Genomic DNA, 15,063 nt, shown 5'->3' with positions numbered 1-15,063 from the left:
GGGGGGGGGGGGGGGGGGGGGGGGGGGGTTCAGGAATCCTAGGGTGACAAGGAGTTGAGGAGACAAAGAAGTGATGAGGAAAGGGAATGTTGTGAGCTACAGCCTTCGTGTGGTGGGGAGGGGGGTGACAACAGTGGAGAGAGTAGAGAGGGGGAAGGTGTCAACACAGCCAGGCCAGAACTCCCTGGTCTAGCAGGATATAAAGACTTGGGAACAGCCCTGAGGCCAAGGGCGGTCTCTGAACAGTTTTAAGCAGAGCAGACTGGGTCTGATTTCCAGAGAGTGTGGGCAGGGGTCTATGGCCCTCAGGCACAACCTTCTCAGGAGTGACCTTTTGCCTTGTCCTACCCCTTTCCCTGTGCAGCAGCCCTGGTGCCCAGGGAGCTGGTTGTTTATGTGGCTCATCCCAGGAGGGAGGGAACCAGTCCCAGTCCCTCCAGTTCCCTCCCTCGGGGTCTTGTTGACGAAGTTCATCCCTCGGGGTCAGGTTCTCCTGACCTCCCTGTGGAGCCAGAGGGCACCGGGCAGGGCTTTGGAGCCAACTACCCTATGTTCACATTCCAGCTGGAAGGCACACCCCGTCTCTGAACTCCAATGTCCTCGACTCTAAAAGGGGATTGATGTTATCTCTCTATGGGAAGGATACAATGAAATTCCAGATGGAAATCACGAAACCATTTCAGTTGTCAGCTGGCATTTTTACTCTATTGCATGAAGGTTGACACCTACTTGGGCCAGGCCCAGGCCCGGGGCTGGCTGGGTGCAAGGACAGGGTTGGTTTCATGAGTCTCTGGTTGCACAGGAAGGATCCCACTTAGAAGAATCCCACACTTGCCTTAATATTCTGCTGTCTTAATAATAATTAATAATTTTGAAATTCTTAATAATTTTGAACAAGGAGTCCCACATTTTGGTTTAGCACTGGGCCCTGCATTATACAGCCCCACAAGTTGGGTAGGAAGAGGCAGGGAGGGACACCGGCCTGCAAATAGTTCCGAAGTGGAGGAGGCATAAGGTGGAGGACATGACTAACTGTCCCAAAGTGGGTGTGATGTTAATAATAGTAACATTTATTTAGTGCTTACTGTGTGCTAGGTTCTCTGCTAAGCACGTTACATGCTCATCTTCACACAGCCCGATGAGGTAGGTACTACTGTTATTTCTGTTCTGTAGCTGAGGACAGTGAGGTTATGTTTCCTGGCCAGAGGCAGAGCTGGGATCCAAACCCAGGTTGTTGGACCGCAGAGCGCATGCCTAGATCAGGGAAGTTGTCAACTAGGAAGAGGGGCCCCCTGGGCTAGGTCTGAAGGATAACTTGGACTTCGCCAAGGAGGAAGATGCGGTGGGGAAGGGAGGGCTGTCTCAGCTGGGAAGTGCCTGTGCCGAGGCGTCATGCTTGGCCAGGAAAGGTGGGACCAAAGCCAGATGCCTCCCAGGCCTGAGCGAAGTACCCTTTGGATTTCATGGTTCTGATTTTCTAAGCCCAGAACTCCCGGTCACTCTGCCCCTGGGCCCTGCTGCTACCATGATTTCTCAGAGCTACCCAGGCCCCTTTTCTTACTCTATTGCACACTCTACCCCACCACCAGGGTAATCTCATTTACTCTACTGACTTTATCTCTTCTGGGCTCAAGACCTGCAGTTATAACTGCTTCCTGGGCCACATTTAGATGTGACACAATCAACCTCAGCTCCCAACCTAGGTCCACAGCTCCATCTGCAGGCACCTGCTCTGCCTCCAGTGTCCCCAGCTCTTCTCTGCCACCACCTCCCACCCACTTGTTCAAGCTGGAAAGCTGGAAGTTCTCCTGGACACCTCACCCCCACATCCCACAGCCAATCCTCAGCAAGTCCTATTGGTTCTGAATATCTTACCAATCTGTCATCCCTCTCCCTGCCCCACCCCCTCCTTCCAGACCGCCATTAACCCTCACCTGGACCACTGTGACAGCCTCCTAAGCTGCTCACCTGATGTTTCTGTTCTTGCCTCGCTTCATTTCACTTTTCACACTGTGATCTTCTAAACATAAATGTTTATATCATTTCCCTGCTTAAGACCCTTCCAAGACTTCTTGGAATAAAAGCCAATCTCTGACGTCATTTACAAAGCCTTGTGTGATCTGGTCCTTGCCTATCGTTTTGTATCATCTTGCACCATTATCCCTCTCCCTCAGCTGCAGGACTTCACACATGTCCCCTCACCCTGAAGTGCACTCCTCCTCTGGTGCCCTGCTTATTCCTCTTTATCCTGTAGATACCAGCTCAAACACCATTTCCGCAGCAAAGCCTGAAAACCGGAAACTGAACACCGTCCCGCTCCGCAGGACCTCGTTCTTCTTCATGACACTCATTACACTTGAATTGCTTTTCCTTGTCTCTCTTTCTTGCTAGACTGTGAACTCCATGGGGTCAGGAGTCCTGATTTGCTTAGCCCCGGCACATAGTAGGTACGCAGTGAGTTGTTCAGTGAATGAAGGAATAGGTGAATCATCGCTTAGCAAACTCACTGACCTCTCAGCATCCTGCCTGGCCTGCCTTCTGCAGTCCTTTCTCATTACAGCCACAGAGCCATCTTTCTAAAACACAGAGCTGACCCTGTCACCCCCTGCTACTTAAAATACTTCCGGTAGCTCCCCATTCCGGTAGCTTCTTAGCATGGTGTTCAAAGCCCTTTGTGATCTGCGAGACTCCAGCCTCATCTCCCCTGCTCCCCCACCACACTTTGAACTCCTGGCAGTTCCTCTAACACAGCAGGCTGTTCTATGCCTCTGTGCCTCAGCACTTGCTGTTCCTCTGCCTGTAATGCCTCCCCACCCCTGTGTTGTCTCCCTGGAGAAAGTCCTTTATTCTTCAAAACCAGCTCAGCTGCCACCTTTGCAGTGAAGCCTCTGAGGAACCCTCCCGGCCCTCCCCAGGCAGACTTAGCCCTCCTCCCTGGGCCGCATCTGTACTGTGTCTGCATCTCTCCCTCCTGTCCCCTGTTAAACCGAGCTCCCCCCATGCAGGCACCATGATTATTTTTCTTCAGGATTGATCATCTTTGGTTCTCTAGCTCCCGGCTTCTTCCCTGTCTTAATTAGGTCTTTGCTTGTATACAGAAACTCACTCAAGCCAGCTTCAGTCATACAGAGGGTTTATTATGAGGACACAAGGGATTCCTGGGAACCGAGGGCCAGAAAAAGCATTAGCCTTTGGGAAGTGGGACCAGTAGGCCAGGAAAAATGGAAGCAACCTTATTGTCTGCCTTTACCTTTCTGTCTCCACAGACTAGGTTTTCGCTGCTTTTCCAGACACAGGGCTACCTATAGTTCCTGTATTGTGCCCCTCGGTTCCAGCCACATTCAGGACTTGACAGATACAAGCCCAAACTTGCAGAAGATCAGATTGGCTCTGAGTGGGTCAGGTGCCCACCCTGGTCCAATCAATGGCAGCCTGCTGGGAAGGATCACAAAGTCAGACATACAACCATGTCTCTTAACTTCCTCAGAGATAGCGGGGGTCTTTGCTATCAGGGAACGTATTTCTGCTAGAATCCTTAGCGTGCCAGGGTGGGCCTGGCCCCCCGCCTTCCATCTGAACAGCAGCTGGGGGAAACAGACTGGGCATTGTGACTTATAGGGGAGTCTTTACCTGGGGCAGCAGTGCCCAGGCAGACTCTGAAGAACGTGTCAAAGGCCTGAGCAGAGACAGAGGGAGTTGAGATCTTGAATTTTGGAGTGGCGACAGAGGGAGAAGGAGGGCATGAGCAGTCGGACTGTTCTCCTACCAAAACAGTCACATTTATCCTTTAAGACTAAGATCATTTTCTTTCCTCAGTGAAGAACCATGCCATGCCTGCTCCCCCTTCCCCACTCAGTTATTCTTCGCCTGCATTAATTCTATTCTTTGTACTTCTCTAGTAATAAATACTTTTGAGCACTTTGTGCCAGACATTATGCACATGCATTATTTCATTTAATCTTCATGCCCTATAATGGGTATTATTATACCCATTTTGTAGACAATGGAACTCAGGTTCAGAGAGGTGACATTTGCAGGCTAGGGACACACAGCAGTGTGGTGCCAGAGTAAAAACTCTTAATGTCTCTTAACTTCAGCTGCTTATTCACTTGCCTGTTTGCCTTTCGGGATTGTGAGAGCCTCAGTTACCAGGCAGATACCAGGATCCATCCTCCCTCTATGCCCAGCATCGGTCAGTTCAGAGCAAGGGCTCCTGAATGGGACAGACGGATGCAGGTAGAGCAGAAAGGGCATCTGGGTGGAAGTTGAGAGTCACCTACTCGTAGGCCTACCCCGTGCAGCTGTGTGACTCTGGATAAGTCTCTTAACCTTTTGGAGCTTCAACTTTCTCATTAAAAAATGGGCATGATAATTCCTGATGCAAGTCTGGTATTGGGAGTTGGGTGTAAGGACAGTTTGTAAATAGGAAAGAACTGAAGTTTGTAAATAGGAAAGAGCTGAGCACTTTCTAAGGCTTGTCATTACCAGAATGGATTGTGGCAACGGAGTGCCAGCTGGTCACTGTGCCCAAACTCCTGCAGGAGGCAGACAAGGCTAGAGCTTCCCAGTGTGGGGAGTGGGACCTGAGATGACTTTCCGTGGCTCGTGGACCTGCCATTCCATAGCATTGGCTCACATAGTGAGAAAGTGGGTTCCCTTTCAACTTTATCAAGTCCAAGGTTGTCGCCAGGAGAAAGTGTCATGTAGTGCTAGTGTGTCTTTACCAACTTTCCAATGCTCGCTGCCCTCCGCTTTGTAACAAAGAGATCTTGACTGGCAGCTCAATTAGCTAAAATTAAATAATACTGCTTTGTTAATACTGTATTTATTTTACTGCCATTTTCTAGTTATTAAAAGTGATATTGGCTCTCTATTTACAGTGGTAACACTAAGTTTCTAATTAAAGTAAATGCTTTTAAGTTAAAAGTGTAAATTTGAAGAAAATAATGAGCACCTCAGGAATATGTAGATTCGACAGATAGCATGGAGGGGGGCACACAGTGTTCTGTAGATAACGCAAAATCGGGATGTGGTACAGGGGATGGCAGAGTTGAGGACCATTGTCCTAGATCAGTGGTCGGCAAACTGCGGCTCGCGAGCCACATGCGGCTCTTTGGCCCCTTTAGTGTGGCTCTTCCACAAAATACCGACTTCTGTGCATGGGCCACGAAGTTTCAATCGCACTGTACGTGCGCGCCCGCACGTGGTATTTTGTGGAAGAGCCACACTCAAGGGGGCAAAGAGCCACATGTGGCTCGTGAGCCACAGTTTGCCGACCTCTGGCCTAGATAATCTGGAAGGTGCCTGCCACCTCTCCCTCACCCCTTGCTGCGCCAGCCTGCAGCCCTCCCCTCGCCCTGTGCTCTGGCTTGGCTTTCTTTCAGAGAATCCTGCCATGATTGTGCCTGCAGACAGGAGAATTTGTGCCACTGCTCCCTCAGCCTGCTTGGGGGGCTCTTGGAGTTGAGGTGTCTGGATGGGGGTAGGATGCCCCCTTGTCTGAATCAGGCCTTGGGCACTCCTGGGGGAACAGGCATTGCAGGCTTAACAGTCTCCTGGTCTCCTTGCACAACACAGGCCTCAGGACCTCCCAAAGGCTGGAGTCCCAGGGAGCACTAAGGCTGTCCCCAGAGCTTCATGCCCCAGAACTTGGTGCCTAGGGACAGAGAAGTCAGGAGGATTTGGGGTCTCAAAGGTCCCTGTTCACCTGCCCCACCTCTGTGCTGCTGACTGCCTGTTCCTGAGGATTGAGCATTGACCCCAGGGTTTATCCACAGGGCCCAACAGCTGCCTGTCCCCACCCCAGTCCCATGTTCACAGTGGGAGCGCAGGCCTGGGCTCCGGGAGGGGGCAGGGGCCTTGTAGTGCAGGGCATGTGCTTACTAGTATATATTCAAGGTTAATGTCTGCGGGTCTCCGTGAAGGCATATTGTATGTGCATGTGTATGTGTGTGAGAGAGTTTAAGTTTGTATGTATATGTGCGTGTGATGTGTGTGTCTGTGGTGAATGTAGCTCTGGATGACATGTCTGGGGGTCTCCGTGAGAGATATTGTATGTGTGTGCGTGTGTGCATGGCCGTGTGTGTGGGCTGTGTGATGTGTGTGTCTGTTGGGTCCTGTGTCTGAGGTTCTCCATGCGTGAGTTTTTGTGCAGTGTGTGTGGCAGGGTGTCTCATGTGTCTGTGTGTGATGTGCACATGGGTCTGTGGCAAATGCATCTCCATGTAGTGTGTGTGTGTGTGTGTGTGTGTGTGTGTGTGTGTAGGTTGGTTGCTTGCTGGGTGTGGTGTGCCTGTTGTTTTGTGTATGCCGTCGTCTTTGTACAGTGTGTGTCTGGCTATGTGGTGTATCTGAGTGGCTGCTTGAAGGTGTGTGCTGTGCACGTGGGTCTTTGTGCCCTGGAAAGGGACGTGGTGGGAGGGAGCAGAGAGGTGTTGGGAAAATGGGAGTACATTGAGGGCGGTGTCTGCTTGGGCTGGTCTGCGGGTGTGCTGAGTTCCCAAGGAGGGTCCCCAGAGCTGGTGGCAGGCGCAGGCGGCGCCTTCCAGCTTGGCGTGAAGCTAGTAACCCGAGCCCCTACCCCCATGAAATATTGATCAGGCCTAGCGGCGCCCCAGCAATTAAAAAAAAAAAAAAAAAAAAAAAAAAAAGACGGGTAGCTCGGGAGCGAGCCACGGCTGGCTGCTGTCCTTGGTGCTGCTGTGTCTCCCCACGGGGGCTTCGGAGCTCAGACTGGGGCGGGGCTGGGAGGCAGAGAAACTTCCCCATCCACCAGGGCCCTCAGCCGGGACTGGGGGCAGGGGGGCGGGGGGTTGGAGGAGGCCTGCCTCGGAGGATGAGCTAGCCTGTCTGTTAGCTCCACCACCTCATCTAGGAGGAGCAGGGACCAAATGGGTATTGTGTTGAGATCCAGGATTCCCAGGGCTAGGATGACCACCTTAGTGGTCGGCAAACTCATTAGTCAACAGAGCCAAATATCAACAGTACAACGATTGAAATTTCTTTTGAGAGCCAAATTTTTTAAACTTAAACTATATAGGTAGGTACATTGTTATTAACTTAATTAGGGTACTCCTAAGGCTTAGGAAGAGCCACACTTAAGGGGCCAAAGAGCCGCATGTGGCTCGCGAGCCGCAGTTTGCCAACCACGGACCCAGCTGGATTTGCTTGGGATAGTCCTAATTTACACCTGTGGTCCTTGTGTGCTTGTTAGTAGTGTCTCTCTCTGCTCACTCTCCTAGTGGACTGATAAAGTATGTACTCCCCGGAAATAAGGCTTTGTTCCGAAGGCCTCTTCCCCCACCTTCCCTGTCCTCCCCCTGGGGGAGGGGTTCTGTAGCCGCCTGGGTGTGACTCTGTCCTGTGTGTGCGTTTGGCTGGAGGGATTGTCCTCCTGAGTTTGGGCTGAGCCAGAATAAGTGCTTGGGGGCCCCAGGACCCTTGGGATCCTCCTGCAGCCTGGACCTCCCCAGGGGATCTAGCCCCTTTCTGTACCCATCCAAAGTCTTCTTTCCATTCGAACTGTGCTCATTTTCAGCCCTGGACTTCCCCTACTCCTAGGAGAGAGTAAGGGTGCTCCCCGGCCTCCCTGCTGCATCCTGGGCTGGGCTGGGCTGGGCAGGCCTTGATCCCAGTGTCAGGGTGCGGTGGGGTCTCCAGGTTGGTCATCTGTGTACTCATGCATCTTCTCTGAGTTCTCCCACTTTTAACCACTGATTCTCCACCCTTCAATGGATTTCATTTCCCTCCTAACTCTGGGCATTATCTCTGGCCCTTTCCTCACTCTATACCCTTCTCTGGGCATTCTCCTTCCTTCCCGTATCCCAGTTTTCCCTCTGGGGAACATACCCAAAACCTGCCCACGCACATTGCCCTTCTGAGCTCCAGTGCATCTGCTTACCAGCCCAACGCCTCCGTGTGGGAGTTGCAGTATTACCTCAGACTTATCATATCTAAAATGGGGACTCATCTTCCCCTTAAGCCAACTTTTTCCTCCGGGGCCTCAGGCTCTGCTGATGGCACCTCTCAGTTCCCACCCTTCCTGTACATCATTTTGGATTCTGGTTTTTTCCCTCTCCCCAACCTTGTCCCATCACGAACTCCAGGTAGCCCCCAAGCCCTCCCGTGACTCCTGGTCATCTTTTCCTCGACACCTGCACTATGAAGCAGTGCAGCCCTTCTTACCGGCCTCCTGACTGCTCTTCCTGCTGTCAGGCTTTCTTCTGATTCTGCACTCAGTGTCAGATTGATTTCTGTAAGACACTGCATCTAAGTCATGTCAGATTTCACTCCCTCCAGGATTAAAGCCAAGCCTCTCAGCCCTCATTCGGAGCCCTTCATTGGCTGTTCCCAGCCTACCTTTCCAGCCCTCTCTTCACAGTTGTACTTACTTCCCATGCCAACTGCACCAGTCTCTGAACCTAAAGTTTTCTCTCTGGATCTTCCCAGGTAGTTCCCACCTCTTTCCTGCCCCCTCTGCCTCTCCAGATCCCCCCTATCTTTTGAGGTGCTCTGCAGTGCTTTGCCCCATGATGCTTTCTCTGGTCTCCCCATCCGAAAGAGTTCACTCCTTCTGCAGAACAACCAGAGAATGTTATCTTTATCTCTCAGTGCCTCGAGAGCTTGTAAGAAATGCAGAATCCCACGTTCCACCTGGGGCCCATGGAATCAGAATCTGCATTTCAGCAACACGCCCAGGTGATTCACGTGCACATTCAATTTGCGAGGCACTGGGCTGTGCATTCACTGAGGGGAGGAGCTTGCTTTTGTTTGGGAGTGTCTTTGACTAGGGCTGGTGGCCTTATCAAGTGACAAGTCTAGCAGCCCTGTCAGTGCCAGGTGCCACATCTGGCCCGATCCCACCAGCTCTGAGAGGCAGTGGGTAACAGAGGCGGTGAGAAGCATGCATAGTCTGCCTGGATCCTTTCCGCCTGGAACCTATGTTTCACAAGTCCCCAGAGCTCGAACTCTGTAAATCGGATGCCGGAAAGCACTCTGGTGACATAAAGAAGAATCAATTAATCAATAAAAAAGCAGTTATCAAGCATAGAGCAGAACTTTTCCCTCTTAACAAAATGCACAGTGGTATAAATGTCTGTTATTTTAATGTACATTTTGCAAATAAAAATAGGTACTTAGTTTTTTCTTGATGATAACATTAATACCATTTCTAAAGAGGTAACTTTAAAAAACATAGTATGTCACATGAAGGAAATAAAAATGAATTACAATTCTACCCAGTTATAAATACAGTTAATTTCATATTTATTTTAGGTCACCATTCAGTCATTCATCAAATATTTACAGAGCCCTACTATATGCCAGATCTGTGCCAGGCACTGGGGATTTAGGATGGAGAAGACGAAGTGGCTCCTATTTCTAAGCAGCTCACAGCCAGGGGGCTGAACAAGTTAGGAATGACAGTGTGTTAGTTTCCTAAGGCAGCTGTAACAAAGTGCAGTAGACTAGATGGCTTAAACAACATACATTTATTTTCTCACAATCCTGGAGACTAGAGTCCAAAATCCAGGTGTTGGCCAGGTTGGTTCCTTCTGAGAGCTCTGAGGGATGCTCTGTTCCATGGTTCTCTCCAGGATTTGGGTGACAGCCTTGGCTTGTTGCTGCATCATCTAATCTCTGCCTCCATTGTCAATGCTTTCTTCCTAGATATCTCTGTCTTCACATGGCCAGCTTCTTTTTTACATATATATAATATGTTTTTATTGATTCCAGAGAGAGGAAGGGAGAGGGAGAGAGAGATAGAAACATGGATGTGAGAGTGAAACATCAATTAGCTGCCTCCTGCATGCCCCCCTACTGGGGATCAAGCCTGCAACCCGGGCATGAGCCCTGACCAGGAATCAAACTGGCAACCTGGTACATGGGACAATGCTCAACCAACTGAGCCACACTGGCGGGGCCATGGCTAGCTTCTTATAAGGACATTGTTCATATTGGATTACAGATCCACTCTACTCCAGAATGAGCTCAACCTAATTAATCAGATCTGCAATGACCCTATTCTGAGGTCATACTCTGAGATACCAGGGTTAGGACCTCAACATATCTTTTGTGTGGCGACACAATGCAACCCACAACAGGCAGGGATAGTACAGAGTCTAGGGGAGCATGACATGGGACTCACCTCATCTGGGGAGACTCTCCTAGGAAATGACATTCAAACTGGGACTGAGCAATGCGGAGGGATCAGCCAGGCCCAGGCAGTGCAGCAGACATCGGGGCCTCAGAGCAGGAGGGTGGAGGCAGGCTGGAGAAGAGCACTCCAGGCAGACTGCTGACAAAGGCATGAAAAGAAGGCCAGTGTGACTGGAATACAGAGGAGGGGCAAGAGCACGGGGTGAGTTGGGTCACTTGGCTCGTAGGCCTTGGTGAGGGGTTTTTACTTTCTCCTGAAGGCAGTGGGGAGCTACGGGAGGCTGTCACACAGGAGTGATTCATTCTGCTTTGTGAGCTGTTCTTCACAAGACTGAGCTGTCTGAGGGCTTGTTGTTCCTCCATGTCCCCGTCTCTGAGGGAAGATGCATGGCCAAGCCCCAGCAACCCCTGGCCTGAGGGGGGCAGGCAAGCCCTGCCCTCAGGAACCTCGTTCCCAACAGGACACAGGGCTCACCCAGCTCTGAGTCTGCCTCACTATGTAGTCCTGAGTCCTTGGAGTCTGGGGGACACAGGTTTGGGCCTGGCCACTCCACACCCTGCCCTGCTGTGAGAACTGTGTCTGAGAATGTGTCCAGGGCAGGTGCATGACCCATGTGGGTCCCTGAGGCCAGAGACCCTGATGCTGGGGGAGACCAGGGGTTAGGTCTCGCAGGGGCCATCTCTTTAGCACCCTGCTCTCCTCAAGGGATGTCTGGATATTGCCTTCCCATGCAGGGCGCAGCCTATCTGATGCTCAGTCCATCCCTTACCACACCCTCAGAGGGCTGCCCCTTTACTGTGTGTGATGGGGTGGGCCAGGCTGGGTGGAGAAGAAGTGGGTCAGTTCGGTAGCCATGGTGACAGCAGCTGCTCCCTGCCAGCCTTCTCATCTCCTCACCACAAACCTCACCGATGAGCTCCTTTGTCCGGCCTGCTGGGATGGGGGCCAGGTGGGTGAGATTGGGGGCTGGAGCATGTGTGTGTGTGTGTGTGTGTGTGTGTGTGTGTGTGTTCAAGCTCACACAAGCACCAGCTTAGAGCTGGTGTGTGTGCCTTGACCAAGGGAACCCACAGATCCAGGTAAGACACTTCCTGGGAACCTGCCCTCTAAAGGGATAGAGCTCTTCCTGTGTCTTTGGACTGGAGAGGGCCAATGGGAGGGTGTGTGTGTGTGTGTGTGTGTGTGTGTAGATGTGGTTGTGTGAAGGCCTGTGGCTATCAGTGTGGCTGCTTCTGTGTGCCTGTGTGTGTGTGTGTGTGTGTGTTTTAAATATATTTTTATTGATTTCAGAGAGGAAGGGAGAGGGAGAGACAGATAGAAGCATCAATGTTGAGAGAGAATCATTGATCGACTGCCTCCTGTATGCTCCCTACTGGGGATCGAGCTCACAACCTGGGCATGTGCCCCAACCAGAGATTGAACCATGACCTCCTGATTCATAGGTCAATGCTCAACCACTGAGCCATGCTGGCCGGGCTGTGTGCCTTGGTGTGGCTGAGTATTTTAAAGGTATGTGTGCATGTGATTGTGTCTTTAAGTGTGTATCACCTGTGTGGGCCTGTATGGCCTGTGATCACAAATTTGAAACTCTGTGCCCTGTTTCTCTCCCGGGGTGTGTGTGTGTGTGTGTGTGTGTGTGTGTGTGTGTGTGTGTGTGTGTGTGTGTGTGTGTAGTGTGTGTGTGAGCCTGCTTGGGGGAGATAACGGTTAGACAATCAGGAGAAGAGCTGAGCTGGCACAGTGTTCCCCACTCAGGCTGGGTGTGCTCCTTCAGCCCAGCCTTCCTCTCCACCACGTACCAGCCCTCTTACCCACCAGTATGTCCCTGAGGGGGAAAGGAAATTCTAGAAACAAGGGAACTCCTCTCCCCTTCTGTGGATGCAGGCACTGGCCTCTGACATGGGCAGAGTGGCATGGGTGATGTAGTACGCAGGATTGGGGTCGGGGCAGGGGTCTCAAATGCCAGGTCCAGCATCCAGCGAGGGCCCAGGCATGAAGATGCTGGCAAAAGAGAGCACAGCCTCACATGGCAGCCCCCACTCCACTGAGAGGCCAGGGACCCAGCGCTTCCACACTCAGGAAGCACCCAGAGCTGGAGTGGGAGGTGACCCTGTTGGTCTCTGAGCCTCCTCGTGAAGTGGTTGCATCTGGTGTGTAATCCAGACCCATAAGCACTAACACCTGTGCAGTTCTTTGCCGTTTACAAAGGCACCCTTATGAGTACAGTGGGACCTTGACTTACGAGTGTCCCGACTAACGAATTTTTTGAGATACCAGCTATCTCTCGGCCGATTTTTTGCGTTGAGGTGATAGAGTAATTTGAGTTAATGAGCTCCTTAACGAGCTCCTTAACGAGCTCGGTCTCGGAACGAATGAAACTCATAAGTCAAGGCCCCACTGTAGTAATAATGTAACTGCCCAAGTGAGCATTTAACACGGACCAATCCTTATTTTATAATATTTCAGCTAAGAATCCTAAGGCTGTCATTATTCCCACTTTAGAGATGAGGAAGGGTAGGCTCAGGAGGTTTGTTAAGGAAATGTCCCTGTGTCATACAGCTTATAAATGGCAGTTCTAGGTTTTGAACTAAGTCTGTCTGCCTCCAAAGCCTGGGTTTTTTGTGTTTTGTTGTTGTTGTTTGTTTTTTAATGTATTTTCATTGATTTCTGAGAGGAAGGGACAGGGAGAGAGAGAAACATCAATGATGAGAGAGAATCATTGATTGGCCGTCTCCTGCACACACCCTACTGGGGATTGAGCCCGAAACCCAGGCATGTGCCCTCAACCGGAATCAAACCCAGGACCCTTCCGTCTGCAGGTCGACACTCTATCCACTGAGCCAAACCAACCTGGGTGTTTTTTTTAAAATATATTTTATTGATTTTTTACAGAGAGGAGGGGAGAGGGATAGAGAGTTAGAAAAATCGATGAGAGAGAAACACCGATCAGCTGCCTCTTGCACGCCCCCTACTGGGGATGTGCCCGCAACCGAGGTACATGCCCCTGACCAGAATCAAACCTGGGACCCTTGAGTCTGCAGGCCGACGCTCTATCAGCTGAGCCAAACCGGTTAGGGCCAACCTGGGTTTTTAATCACTATGCTTTCCTGCTCCTCATGATCTCACCTGCTCCCCAGTCCAGCCTGGGAGTCCAGCTGGGTCCAGGTGGCCAGTAGGTGCATTTTATAGAAGAGGAGATGGAGGTTCAGAGAAGCTGAGTGACTTGCTTAGGGTCACATGGCTGGGGGTGGAGTCAGGAGTCCCCACCCCTTGCTCCCCACTCCACCTACCCTTAACATTCCTGACTGCTGGGCATGTTACAGAGTATCTGGGGAAGAACACAGACCCCATTAGTCAGGGGGAGGACAGAGGAAGGGAGAATAGGGTCTAGAGCTGATTAACATGAGTCCTCCATGTGTTAGAAGTCTTAAAGTTGTGGGTGGAGCTTCAGCTCCAGCAGCTTGACATTAAAGGTTCCTAAAGGCCTGGAGGGAGGGTGGCGTGGTCGGGGAGGGGAGGACCCAGGAGTTTGGACAGTTTTATGAAGGAGGAAACAGAATGAGAGTTGAAATGGTTTGCCCGAGGTCATACAGCTATGTCCAAAGTTTGTCTTTTTACTCCACGAGTTACTGGAAGCCCTTGAAGACAGATGTCTTCTCTAGTCCCTCCTCTAAGCTCTCCTCTTTCCTTCCAGAGTCTTATCACATCACCTCCTCCTGGGAGCTACCCTGATTGCCTTCACCTCCTTTCTTGAAAACTGGTGTCCCAGAAGAAGTTAACAGAAGCCTCCTGTCAATGCCCTAGGGGAGTGCTGTTAGGAGGGGCACAGCCCCCTGTGATGTGGAACACCACGCGCAGAGCCATCAGTTTGGTGAGTTTGGGTTTTCTTCAAGGTGATATGGAATCTGGGAGTTAGGAGCCTTGGGTTGGAGCTCTGATTTGTCACCAACCTTCTGGGGCTGGGTGTGTCTTCCGTTCTGGACCTTGATTTCCAACTTCACAAAATGAAAGGCTCAGGATGGAAAAGGGACGGCAAATCAGTTTCAACTCCTGAGCTCGTTCTCATCAGCTGGGTACTCAGACCTCGGCCAAACATCAAGGGCCGGGAAGAAAACAAGGCTTGTTCGGTGGGGAACTGGGGCGGTACTTGCTAGTGTGGGGCTTTGGCGGGAGTCAGAGCAGCAGCCAGGGCAGCAGCTTCCTCCAGAGCAGCGGTTGCCAACTGGTGGTCCGCGGACCACTCGTGGTCCGTGAGGTCCGAAAGGTTGTCGACCGCTGCTCCAGAGGGTGAGTCTGCGCTGTAGTTGTAGATGCTGCTGTAGCCACAGAGCAGGGTCAGCAGGGAGAACTTGACAGCAAGGCCCCCTGATCCAACGAGATCCGGGGACAACTCCCTTCCTTGGGGTGCCCTAAACTGGGCTGGGAAAGGAGAGTCCTGCTCAGAGGTGGGAATTGTTGAAGTGGTTTCTGTGGAAAGGATGTCATTCAATCAGCAATCTTTTAAACCACCAGAACGTGAGGTTCTGTGTTCTGTATCCTTCTGGCCCCCTCTGCCTGCTGCCCTTTTCCTGTCCCTGTAGCCTGATGGCTCAGGGGTTGCTATGCAGTAGGACTTCCTTCCTCATAGGGGCCAGGTGGCCAGCTCTGTCTGTCTCTCTGTCTTGTCCTTCTTGAGCTGGACTGGCTGCCATAGAAGCAACTAGAGCCCCGTCCTGAGCCTGCCCCTGCATGTGTGCTCACAGACTCTGCCCTCCAGGCACTCATCAGCTCTCAGGCCCCTGGGTGGTTAAAGACGAGAATGTGGCTCTGGAGGGTGCAGAGTCCTGGATGTCAAGCCATCCGCTTGTTGGTGCCATGGATTATTCATGAGGAAATATGAGTCCCTGGGTTGGCAGGGTCAGGAATTT

At 51.5% G+C, this 15,063-nt stretch overlaps 1 protein-coding gene across 4 annotated transcripts in view; it reads left to right on the top strand.

Annotated features, from left to right (window-relative positions):
• Nucleotides 1–15,063, top strand: part of RIMS3 (regulating synaptic membrane exocytosis 3) — a 39,099-nt gene that overhangs the window by 3,014 nt on the left and 21,022 nt on the right. For 3 of the 4 annotated variants that reach the window (XM_005866029.2, XM_014539524.1, XM_005866028.2), the window contains exon 2: nt 13,851–14,027. The gene's annotated coding sequence lies outside the window, so the exon portion shown is untranslated. Of the gene's footprint in view, nt 1–11,031; nt 11,106–13,850; nt 14,028–15,063 lie in introns of those variants that run through there. The other variant, XM_005866027.2, reaches the window with a different exon arrangement.

Source organism: Myotis brandtii, unplaced genomic scaffold (assembly GCF_000412655.1).
Source record: "Myotis brandtii unplaced genomic scaffold, ASM41265v1 scaffold220, whole genome shotgun sequence".
Lineage (NCBI taxonomy): Eukaryota > Metazoa > Chordata > Mammalia > Chiroptera > Vespertilionidae > Myotis > Myotis brandtii.
Note: the sequence above shows the minus strand (reverse complement) of the source record. Positions and strands in the feature narration are given on the sequence as shown.